Source organism: Crotalus tigris, unplaced genomic scaffold (genome assembly GCF_016545835.1).
Source record: "Crotalus tigris isolate CLP2741 ecotype Arizona unplaced genomic scaffold, ASM1654583v1 scf7180000017672.2133156, whole genome shotgun sequence".
NCBI classification, from domain to species: Eukaryota; Metazoa; Chordata; class Lepidosauria; order Squamata; family Viperidae; genus Crotalus; species Crotalus tigris.
Window position 1 is genome coordinate 1,811,566 of NW_024096557.1, and position 11,328 is coordinate 1,822,893.

At 36.4% G+C, this 11,328-nt stretch overlaps 1 protein-coding gene across 3 annotated transcripts in view; it reads right to left on the reverse strand.

The window, feature by feature from the left end:
- The window catches only part of NRIP1 (nuclear receptor interacting protein 1), a 99,469-nt gene extending 88,595 nt beyond the window's left edge, over positions 1 to 10,874 (reverse strand). For 2 of the 3 annotated variants that reach the window (XM_039337244.1, XM_039337246.1), the window contains exon 1: positions 10,361 to 10,874. The gene's annotated coding sequence lies outside the window, so the exon portion shown is untranslated. Of the gene's footprint in view, positions 1 to 10,079; positions 10,289 to 10,360 lie in introns of those variants that run through there. The other variant, XM_039337245.1, reaches the window with a different exon arrangement.
- Between the last annotated feature and the right edge of the window lie 454 nt (positions 10,875 to 11,328).

The window sequence follows — 11,328 nt, forward strand, 5'->3', positions numbered from 1 at the left end:
ACAGCATTTCAATCAGACTGAGGTCTAGACTGATTAGGCCATTGCAACACCTTGATTCTTTTCTTTTTCAGCCATTCTGTTGTAGATTTGCTGGTGTGCTTAGGATCATTGTTCTGTTGCATGACCCAATGTCGGCGAAACTTTAGTTGTGGACAGATGGCCTCACATTTGACTCTAGAATACTTTGATATACAGAGGAATTCATGGTCGACTCAATGACTGTAAAGTGCCCAGGTCCTGTGGCTGCAAAACAAGCCCAAATCATCACCGCTCCACCACTGTTCTTGACAGTAGGTATGGTTGTGCTGAAATGTTGTGTTTGGTTTTCACCAAATGTGGCCCTGTGCATTATGGTCAAACATTTCCATCTTTGGTTTTGTCTATCCAAAGATCAATGATCCAGAAGTCTTTGATTTGTTCAGATGCAACTCTGCATAAGCTATGCTGCCATGTTCTTTTTAAAGAGAAGAGGCTTTTTCCTGACAACCCTTTCAAAGAAACCATACTTTTTCAGTCTTTTCTAATTGTACTGTCATGAATTTTAACAATTAACATGAAGTTACAACTGCTAAATCATCTTAGGGAGATATTTACATGAGCGAGATTTGAACAGCTTGACAAAATGGTCAGATATGGGAGATTCCACTCTATACCCTATAATGGACAATCTGCATCTGCAGAGCGGCAGAGGTAGAGGACCTGGCTCACATCCTAATTAATTGTTGCCTGTATAAGAAGAGGGTGAGAGACAGGTACCTTGGCCTATACACTAAACAAATGACCCCCACTGGGATCTCCATATCAAAATAACTTACCTTATGCGCGGCCAAAATTTGAAAATTACATTTGATACAGCACAGTACCTGAGCAAAATGGTTTGGTTGAGATTGGCATATGTGAGAATGATTGGGGTAGAATGTAAGGGTGATAGTGAAATATAATTTTATCATAATTCATTTAGCTACATATCAAATTACTGTATTTTATTCCAATTTCATTTAAATTGTATTTTATTGTTTCAATTTAAATTGTATTTTGTTCCTATTTCATTTTAAACTGTATTTTGTTCCTATTTAGTTTTAAATTGTATTTTAGCCAATTCTATTTTAAACCGATCAAACCAGTCAGTCTTAGAGGAGATCAACCCTGACTGCTCTTTAGAAGGCCAGATCCTGAAGTTGAAACTCAAATACTTGGCCACCTAATGAGAAGGAAGGACTCACTTGAGAAGAACCTAATGCTGGGAAAGATTGAGGGCAATAGAAGAAAGGGACGAGAGAAAATGAGGTGGCTGGATGAAGTCACTGAAGCAGTAGGCGTGAGCTTAAATGGACTCCAGAAGATGGTAGAGGACAGGGAGCCTGGAGGAACGTTGTCCATGGGGTTGCGATGGGTCAGTCACGACTTTGCAACTAACAACAACAAAAAAAATTTAAACTGGTTTTATCACATTTTAGTAATAACGTGTGTTTGGAACTCTGCACCATGATATGTCCCATGGGCTAATCAATAAAGTAATTAAATTAAAACATTTAACATAGCAACTGAGGTTGTAGATTGTGAGATGTGCCTCTTGGGATTTTTTGCAATTTCTCTGAGCATTGCATGATCTGACCTTGTGATGAATTTGCTGGGACATCTACTCCTGGGAAGATTGGCAACTGTCTTGCATGTTGTCCACTTATGAATAATCTTCCTCATTGCAGAATGATGAACTTTAAATTGTCTGGAAATGACCTTATGATGCTTCCGATATTGATGTAGGAAACAACCAGGCTGAACATGTCATAAGTCAGGAGTCCGTTTGCACCTGCAAGAGATCTAAGTCCAACCCACCTTGAATTCCTTTCTATTCCTTTAATGGTTACTTGGTCAGATTCTTGTAGAGAATCTAAGCTTGCAACAAATCTTTGTACTCATTCGAACTGCCTGAATCTCCTGATTTTCTGGGCACTTGACAATTGATGGGCAGCAACAATTACTTCTCTAAGATCATCACTGATATCTTTACTCTCTGGCGTAGTGTTAACACCTCAGTGCTAAAGACCAGGTTTCTTTTTAACCTCCTTATCCCTTTCAAGGCTAAGTTGATATTTACTTATCTTCTTCAAAGATAATTTGTTGTTCTTCTAAATATCATTTTATCCATTAATTATGTGCAAATTTAGGGGGATTTTAAGATTACAATATAAGTTTTTTTAAATATCATTTTGAGAAATTTAGGTTCTGAAGTTTTATATTCATAAATTTTAAATATGTATAGTGAAACTTCAATTTACCAATGATTTTTTTTATTAATAAACTTACATGCTACCCATCTCACCAAAGACTACTCTATGATTAATGCAATGGAGCAAAATTCTATTGCTGTAATGAAACACTCGCTAATATACCAGACATTTGTGAATAACAGACATCCTTCTTCCTCTAAATTATCTATTAAATCAAAAATTTACTATATTTAGGAAATAAAAATAATTATTTTACACAGCACATCATATGAGTTTACCAGAAACACTTCTATTGGAGAAACTGGTTTTATAAATCTACTGGAATGAAATTCAACTTATTGTATTAATCTATTTCTACTATTTACAGTACAATTTTCAGAATACATAATAATAGAGTTTGAGGGGACCTTGGAGGTTTTCTAGTTCAACCTTCTGCTCAAGCAGGAGACTCTATACTATTTCAGACAAATAGCTGTCCAGTCTCTTCTTAAAAGTCTCCAGTGATGAACCACCCGCAACTTCTGAAGACAAGCTGTTCCACTGGTTCATTGTTTTCACTATTAGAAAGTTTCTCCTTAGTTCTAAGTTGTTTCTCTCCTTGATTAGTTTCCAACCATTGTATCCTGTCTTGCCTTCTAATGCTTTGGAAAATAGGTTGATCCCCTCTTCTTTGCAGCAGCCCCAAAATAACTATTTTCCTAAAACATACCATACACTAAATCAGGGGTTCTCAACCTTGACAACTTTAAGACTTGTGGACTTCAACTCCCAGAATTCCTCAGCCAGCAAAGCTGGCTGAGGAATTCTGGGAGTTGAAGTCCACAAGTCTTAAATTTGCCAAGATTGAGAACCCCTGCACTAAATAAATTCCAAAACAACCCATATATTACAAACAATATAAATAGTATAAACAACTGCATAACTGTAAATGTAAATATATCTTTTTTTAAAAGGCACATGTAATAAGACCTTTCTCACAAGATGATGCAATGGCTATCTGCATGTGTAATAACCAGCATTTTTATTTTTTTCTAAACTATATAACTGACAATATGAAAATTAAAGATTTAATAAACATTTGAGACAGCTGTATATGGGGCTTACTTCCCTGCCCCCCAAAAGATAGCATTTTCAATTTTAATGTATATACCAATGGCATCAACATTTCTCCTGTAATTTGATTATCATCTCAATATATCAAAAGAAATTAATATCCAATTTTATTGGTTTCAGTTGAAAATAATTAGGACATAAATAACTTGATTTTTAATCTGAAATATGTATATTTTAGGGGGGCATGATGGCTCAGCGGTTAAAGACATTTAGCTTGTCAGCTTCAGCTGCAGTCCAGGTTCAAGACCCAAGCACCACATGAAGGCATGAGCTCCCATTACTTGCCCCAGCTCCTGCCAACCTAGCAGTTTGACAGTATGCAAATGCTAGTGGATAAGTAGGTACTATTTTGGTGGGAGGGTAACAGCATCCTGTGCACCTCAGGAAGTGGCCATGACCATGGAAGTGTCTTCAGACAATGCTATCTCCCTCGGCTAAGAAACAGAGATGAGCACATCCCCTAGAGTCAGACATGACTGGACAGGGGAAACCTTTACCTTTCTACGTATATTTTGGCTAAAACCTGGCTTTTCTCCTTGTTTATAAATAGATAATCTTTGTGTGAAAATCAACAAGGGATAAGTGATGAATTCCATTTAGTGAGCAAACAATATGTTTCAATCTATTATGGTTGAATTTAGGAATGCCCACTGAATGGAAGCCAGGACTCAGTGTTTTTCTGTTGCTACTCTCTAATGATGAAATAGTTTCTCTGGTTTGAGACTTGCTCCGTTCTTTTTGTTCTAAAAACTACTGAAGATAGAATTCTTCCAAAGAGAATAAACAGAATAATTTATAATCACCAGAATTAAATTTACTAAAATTTGGCGTTTGTTTTTAATTATATTTTTGATCCTGACATAAAGTGTGTGTGTGTGTGTGTGTGTGTGCGCACACGAGAGAGAGAGAGAGAGAGAGAGAGAGAGAGAGAGAGAGAGAGAGAGAGAGAGAGAGAGGGAGGGAAGGGAACATACCTGCCTCCTTCAATAATTTATGATCTGAGTTGGGATAAGAGTGACTAGTCCAAAGTCACTCAGCTGGCTTTCATGCCTAAAGAAGTTCTAGAACTCTCAAACTCCTTGTTCCTAAATTAGCACCTTAACTATTATATCCAAGTGGCTTGTTACAAATTTATTTTTCTTTCCATTTTTATTATTAAAATTAAAATATTTTGTTTTTATAATGTTGAATAAGGATAGTTTTTAATTTATTTATACTTTGCATGGATATGTTAACTATTTGTGTTCTTTTAACGGACGCATTACAAGTGTGTTTTGATTCAACAGTCTAAAAATAGAATACATAAATACATAAGAAAAGCATTACCCAAAGATGTCTCTGGAACATTTTTCTGGAAATACCTCCTTTCATTAATCTATTATAGTATAATGCTTACAAAACATTCTTGGAGATTGATGAGAAAAAAAAAACAAGTTCTAAGTCCATTTCTGCCCACTTTATTCCATAGTAAAATAATACAAATGTTTTTTTTAATTGTTTGAACTGTAATATATTTTTTGAATTGTAAGCCATCCAGAATCATTGATTGAGATGGGTGGCTTTAGAAACCAAATAAATAAAAACATAAATTATGACACCTGTACTGAACATAGGAATAGCTGCCTAGGACAGAGGTACCCAACCTTTTGGGTAGCAGGGAGCGGTTCCATGGAGAGACATTTTTCCATGGACCAGAGGGTGCGTGGTTTTGTGTGCTGCATCTCGTGGATGGGGCTTTGCTTGTTTGTACGGCCTGGTTACTGGCATGCCGCGGCCCAGTACTGTTTCATGGACCGGGGGTTGGGTCCCCTAACCTAGGATATATGAAAGTACGGTCTTTATAATCATTAGAAAAAGAAATGTAATTTTAGAAAATAAAAAATAACCTTATCCAGACTTTTCAAATAAAAATTGCAGTTGTGGCAAGTGAAGAGGACACAAGGCTACATTTTTCTGTCCAAAAGTCAGAAATGTATTTCTCTGAATATAATTCTTCCATTTGAACCAGCTATAAATTCATTCATTTGTTCATTCATTTAATTCTTTTTAAAGTTTGTTATGAAAAAATAAAGCTATAGGTTCAATTTATAGAACAGGTATATTTACAACAAAATGCCAAGCATTAAAAAAAGTCAGAGTGGTATTTTTTTAACTATTTTTATTAAGATATATTTGTTCTATTTTAATAATTAGATTACATTTTTGATTCTTACTATTTATGGAAGAGGAGGAGGAGAAGGAGGAGGAGGAGGAGGAGGAAGAGAAGGAGGAGGGGAGGGGACAGGAAAAGAGAACCTTTTGCTTTCAAGAGTAACTTATACAAGAATTCCGTATGGTCTGAATCTGAGACGCAATTATTTGTCTAAATCACTTAACTCCATAAATTGGCAATTTTCTGAAGCAATACCAGTTGTACACAAAAGCTAAGTCCTATTGAATTCAATGGAGCTTATGTCTAGAAAACTAGGCACTGTACAGGGCTACAGTATAAAATATGACAGATAAATATACATTTAAGATAATCTGAGTAAACTGCTCAGTGTTTGGTTTATAACACTGAACAGTGTTGCCTTTTTTGCCTTTTAGAACATGAGAATATTCAACAGATTATAAGCAATTATTGTTAAATTTTGTAGGTTCAAGGAAGCCTTGTCACATTTACTACTGGGGGAATCATGGACATTTATCAGCAATTGCATGCTGACATTTCTTTGTATTTTAGGGAGGCTATATAGAACTATTTATTATGTTTATATAAAACATATAAAGAAAAAAATGAGGGGAAAGGAAAAAGAAAGCAACAAAAGCATGCAATGTTACAATAGATAATGTTTTGTTACAATGGAAAGACATTTCATTCTGAATGCATACTTGTGAATTGATATGTGTTTATTTGAACTGGCTCTTTATCAATATAATAGAAAGACATCAATATTATTCCATGTGGTAAATTTTAATGTTGTATCTAATAACTTTTTTCTTTGCATTGTAATACATTTTTACTGACATTCTAAAAAAATTCCAAGGCATTAACTTCTTCTTAGGTTTTAGTACTGATCTCTATAAACTGGAAACACATTCTAAAATGGCCAAAGTCTATTTTGGTGGCAATTAACAAAGAAACAATGGCATTGATCATAAATTATTTGTATCAGCCTTGATTTACTGGAAGCAGTATCTCCACCCAAGACTATGCAGCATCTTTTAGATCTTCATAATTTTAAGTAACTTCTATAGCACCTACCCCTATTGTATCTTGGGATTCTTAGATGATTTAAAATTTGTTATATTGGAACATAATATTACCAGTATTGTCATATTCAACAAATAAGACACCAGGAAATTTATATAAAATCAAATAGTTTTTTGTATTTTCCACATCTGTTGCAAAATGCATCAATCATTTTGTTGATCAATGTTTTGAATGTCACTTTTGGGAAAAGAGAAGTGATAAAAGAGATCATGAACCTGAAAGCCAACTAGATTTGGTAAGAAATGTTTTTGGCATTTAACTTGTAGATTTTAAATAGCACATTATGTCAGTTGATAAAGGGAAATAATTTACAAGTTTGGAGCATCTATATCTCTATATATCGACAATCTAACCTCTTTCTCTATTTTTTCTCCACACTTCTGAGGAAAATCTACTGAAGCTGGTATTACTTATAGAAGGAAATTTCATACCAGTGCAATTATTAATTTTAAATTAATTAAATTTAAATTTAATTTAATTTAAATGGATTTCCTAAGAATTTAATCAGAGAAAGAACTTTCACTCCCCCCACCGCCATCCTTATTATAAGTGATTCCATTAATTGTCAATCCTCAATGCATGCTTATTTCATCTACATTTTTAAAAATCTTTAGAGTAATCATATTATTTAATGGAAAGTTTAAACATAAAATCAAAAAAAAATATGCTGTATACATTTGACCCGGATATTGAAATTAAGTTTTCACTAGAAACAAAAAAAGAATAAGAATTCTTATTTACATCAACATATCCAAATCAACCTTTAAGCATCTCACACTTTTAAAATGTTTCAATTTTTTTGTGGCAGATATATTTGTAAAAAAGCAGCCTGAGCAAAACATTTATTTTAATTATTACACTGTTTTAAAATCCATACCATCATTGCTGATAGAATCTAGCACCTCTTGATGATCTTATTGTTTAAGATCAGAATAACGAGAATAAGACAAAATTAATACTTGAATGGAGATCACCAAGTAATCTGAGTACTGTAGACAAGATTGGGAAATTGAAAAAAAAAGATCCTCTAGAAGAAAGCAATAAGGTTTCTTTTATAGATCTATGTATTGTTTCCAAGACAACATGGATGTGTTGGTTAGTCACAGGAATTAAGCTTGACTTGACATGGTTTTTTTTAGAATTCATAGGCGTTTTAGGAATTTGTAGGAATCCAAACACAAAAAAAAAATTTATAATATGTAAATGACTAGGAAAACAATATGAATAAAAAACTTGATATTTCAACAAATTCATATTTCAACATCTGAATTACAGTGTCACCCTACACTAATTCATTAAATTGTGTAGTTTGAAAATGATTGGCACTTTTTTTCTGAAAATTATAGTGCAGGGTTATTTAATGTAAATATTATTTTAGGAACTAATATTGATAATTTGTGAAAAAGCATCTAAACAATGATGAATAGTGCCATGCAAGTCTATAAAGAAATGTAAAGGCAGCCTTGTCACCAGATCTATCTTTACTTTTACCCCCGCCCTTCCCCCCCCCCAAAAAAAACAAAAGGGGTAAGATAAATTAGCAATCCTGGTTTAGTAAAGTTATATGACATCATACACCACTCAGAGAGTGCTATAATGCACTGTGGAGCGGTATATAAGTCTAAGTGCTACTGCCATTACTATAATAAAGGTGGTACTGTATGTACTTTAATTCTATTCCAATTATGAAGAAAAAATTAAAGTATGCTCAAAAAGTAGCACAAGATGTTTGTCCAAATTAATCATACTAAATCCTATACCTGTTAGTAGTGAGCAAATATAAGCAACTGAAAGAAACTGGAATTCACTGAGTAAGTGCAGGTCTTTTAACACATTCCATTAATTCTCAGTGCCACACCTTTATTGATAATGCATTTGTGTATATTTATATGATCAATCTGTGCCTGGGGATTTACTTAAAAATCAAATCATATTTTCTCAAACACAAATAATTGTCTATACCTTGCTTTTGAATTTAGGGACTTTTATCACGTGACTATTCCATCTAAACTCTGCATTTGTTTTACAATAATTAAAAATAGCCACTATTCTACCAATATTTTTCTTATCATCTTCCATAAACCAATGCTTTAGTTCTTTTTATATAAAAAGAGGTTCCTTCCTGAATTCCTTAAAAAATTAAAATAAGTCAAAAACTTTTTTAAAAGAGAGATTAAAAAACAAAGGGACAAACAGAAAGCAAAAGCAGAACAAATATGAACACTTAGAAACATACAAAATACTTCTGTGCTATTAAGCACATTGCCTATTCAGATCACACATGCTTAACTAGTCTACTGAGATGTGACATATGTCACACTGAGCTATAATCCATTAAAAGTTAAATACAAATTCATTCATCTTTTCTTTCATAATAGGCTTTATTCCAGAGAATAAAGAGCAATCTCTAAAATCAAGCTGAAATTAAAAGCTGAATTACTCCTATATTCTCTGTGAACTCTGTGAATTATATGCATGACACTTCATCTGCTTTGTACCAAAAAAAAAAAAAAAAATGCCACTCAGTATTGTAGAAATAATTGGTTTGGTAAATAAAGTACATATTTAGAAAAAGAGTTTTCAAAAAGAATATACATTACAGTATCCATATACTGCACTTCTATATTTATTAATGTCACAACTTTATAACTAATGCAGTATGTGCTAAGGTTGACAATGCTATCAAGTCATTATACACTATATACTTTAGAAAAGTTTCTTAATACCACACCCAGTGATCTTTCAGTCACAACTGTTTTGTCATTAAATTTAGTAAGTACAAGCCAAACACCTATAGAGATGTTACCATTTTCTCCCTGTTATTTCTGAAGAAGATTTGGCCAAGAAAATCATCCCTTGGTGCAACAAGACATGGTTGAGCTTGGAATAGTAGAAAGTAGACAGAAAGTGAGGACACATTATTGAACTAAGTGATTCGAAAATATCTGTTAACTGAAGATCAGGTTGAACGGGGAACAAAAATCTTAACATCTGTGTGCGTGCATGCATGCATGCAAGCGTGCATATATCTCCGTTTGCCAATGGAAAGGAAGTGAATAAATAACGAGAGGTGAGCCCGGGCAGAAAAGAGGCATGGCCTTGTCTAGAGCGGCTGTGCATGCAATTAAAGAAGAGATGGTAGCTTCAGAGCGGTACGAGGAAGGGAGTGGGAAGAATAGGGCTGAGTCTTCAGGAGCTCGCCAAGGTTTGCCTCGGCTCTAAATCCGCAGAGGAGCAGCTGGTGGAATTGCAGCTACTGCGCACAAGACTTTGTGGGCTCTCTAATTCAGAGAAAGGTTGGAGGGAAAGTATGGAGGATGCGAAAGAAAGAACAATTTTAAAAAGCCGCCACATACATTCAGGCTGAGAAGACAGAGGGCAGGGGGCACAAACTTTGCTTGTTCTGCCTTCCCAATTCGCCTCCAAACTTTATTTATATAGCCCCTGTGGGGGGAGGAAAAGAGAGAGGGAAAAAAACTGACCGGTTCCACCGGAAATAATCCTGAGAAAGCCGAGGTACCCCCCTTCCCAATTCTTCCTCCGGTGCCTGTGCCCCACGACTCCATCCGTCTGTTTAGTCTCTCCCTGATTCCGGTTCTTGTCAGGGTGCCAAAGCGGCGCTTCTCCAGCTCGCTCTACCCCCCGGAGTCCCTAACCTCAGCCGCGGCCATTTCCATTTTCTTCCTCGTCGTCCTCGCCCTCTTCTCCCCGCCCTTCCATACCCCTCCCCCGGCGAAAAACCAACCGTGGCCCTCGCGCTTACCTCCCAAAATGAGGTTCATAGCATTCCCGCCGGCCGTTTCCGCGACTACCATTGCCGTCCTCAGGAAGCAGCAGCAGCAGCAACCCTGTCTGGAGCGAGCGCCGGCCCGCCTGTCCGCAGCCCGTCAGAGGGCTCCGAGCGCGAGCGCGCACCTCCCCTTGCTCCAAAGGCCACCCCGTGACCAGCGGACGCGAACTCAAAAGGCAGTTAATTCTAGTGCGGGGAGCTCCGACGAGTGGCAGCTTAATGGAAGGAAAGGGGAGGAGAATGCGCCCGCTCGGCGAAGCAACTCATGAAGCTACCGCCTCCAACGCCGATACGAAAGCGCACATAGACATATCTGCACTCACACAACTACACAATGCCCTTTCAGGAAGCTGCCCTCACCCTCTCCACAGGGTATCGGAGTCTCTGTGTGTAAATGTCCTCCTCGTTTCTCCCTGATTCGGGGCTCTGCTGCAATGCCTGAGAGGCTGACTTTCAAAGCCTCACCCGCAGCCTACGATCTTCCCTCCTCCCCTCCCTTCTTTCCAGCTTGTCAGTCCCTCCCTTCATTTCTCTCTCTCTCTCCCTCTCCTCTCCCTCTCTAAGTTTCTCTGGTTTAACCTTTTACTTTCCCACTACCAGCTAGGAAAATCTGATGGAGAAGGGGGGGGAGGGTTTATCATCGACACAGATCACAGCTGACTATTTGGAATCATCTCATGGAAGGCTACAACGCGTGCAAATAAAGTTGATTTCAAAGTTGATTTCAATGTACAGTCAATAGACATAACAAACCTAGGCTCGGGTGTGTGTGTGTGTGTGTGTGTGTGCGCGCGCGCGCGCGCGCGCGCGCGTTAACCAAAGTGCAATTTAATATCGCGAATTGCTTTAGACTTTTCAGATGATAGTAATTAGGGAAGTTGAAATAATTTCCTCAAATTAATGATTTCACATTGGCTCACAGTGAATCGACACAGAAAATA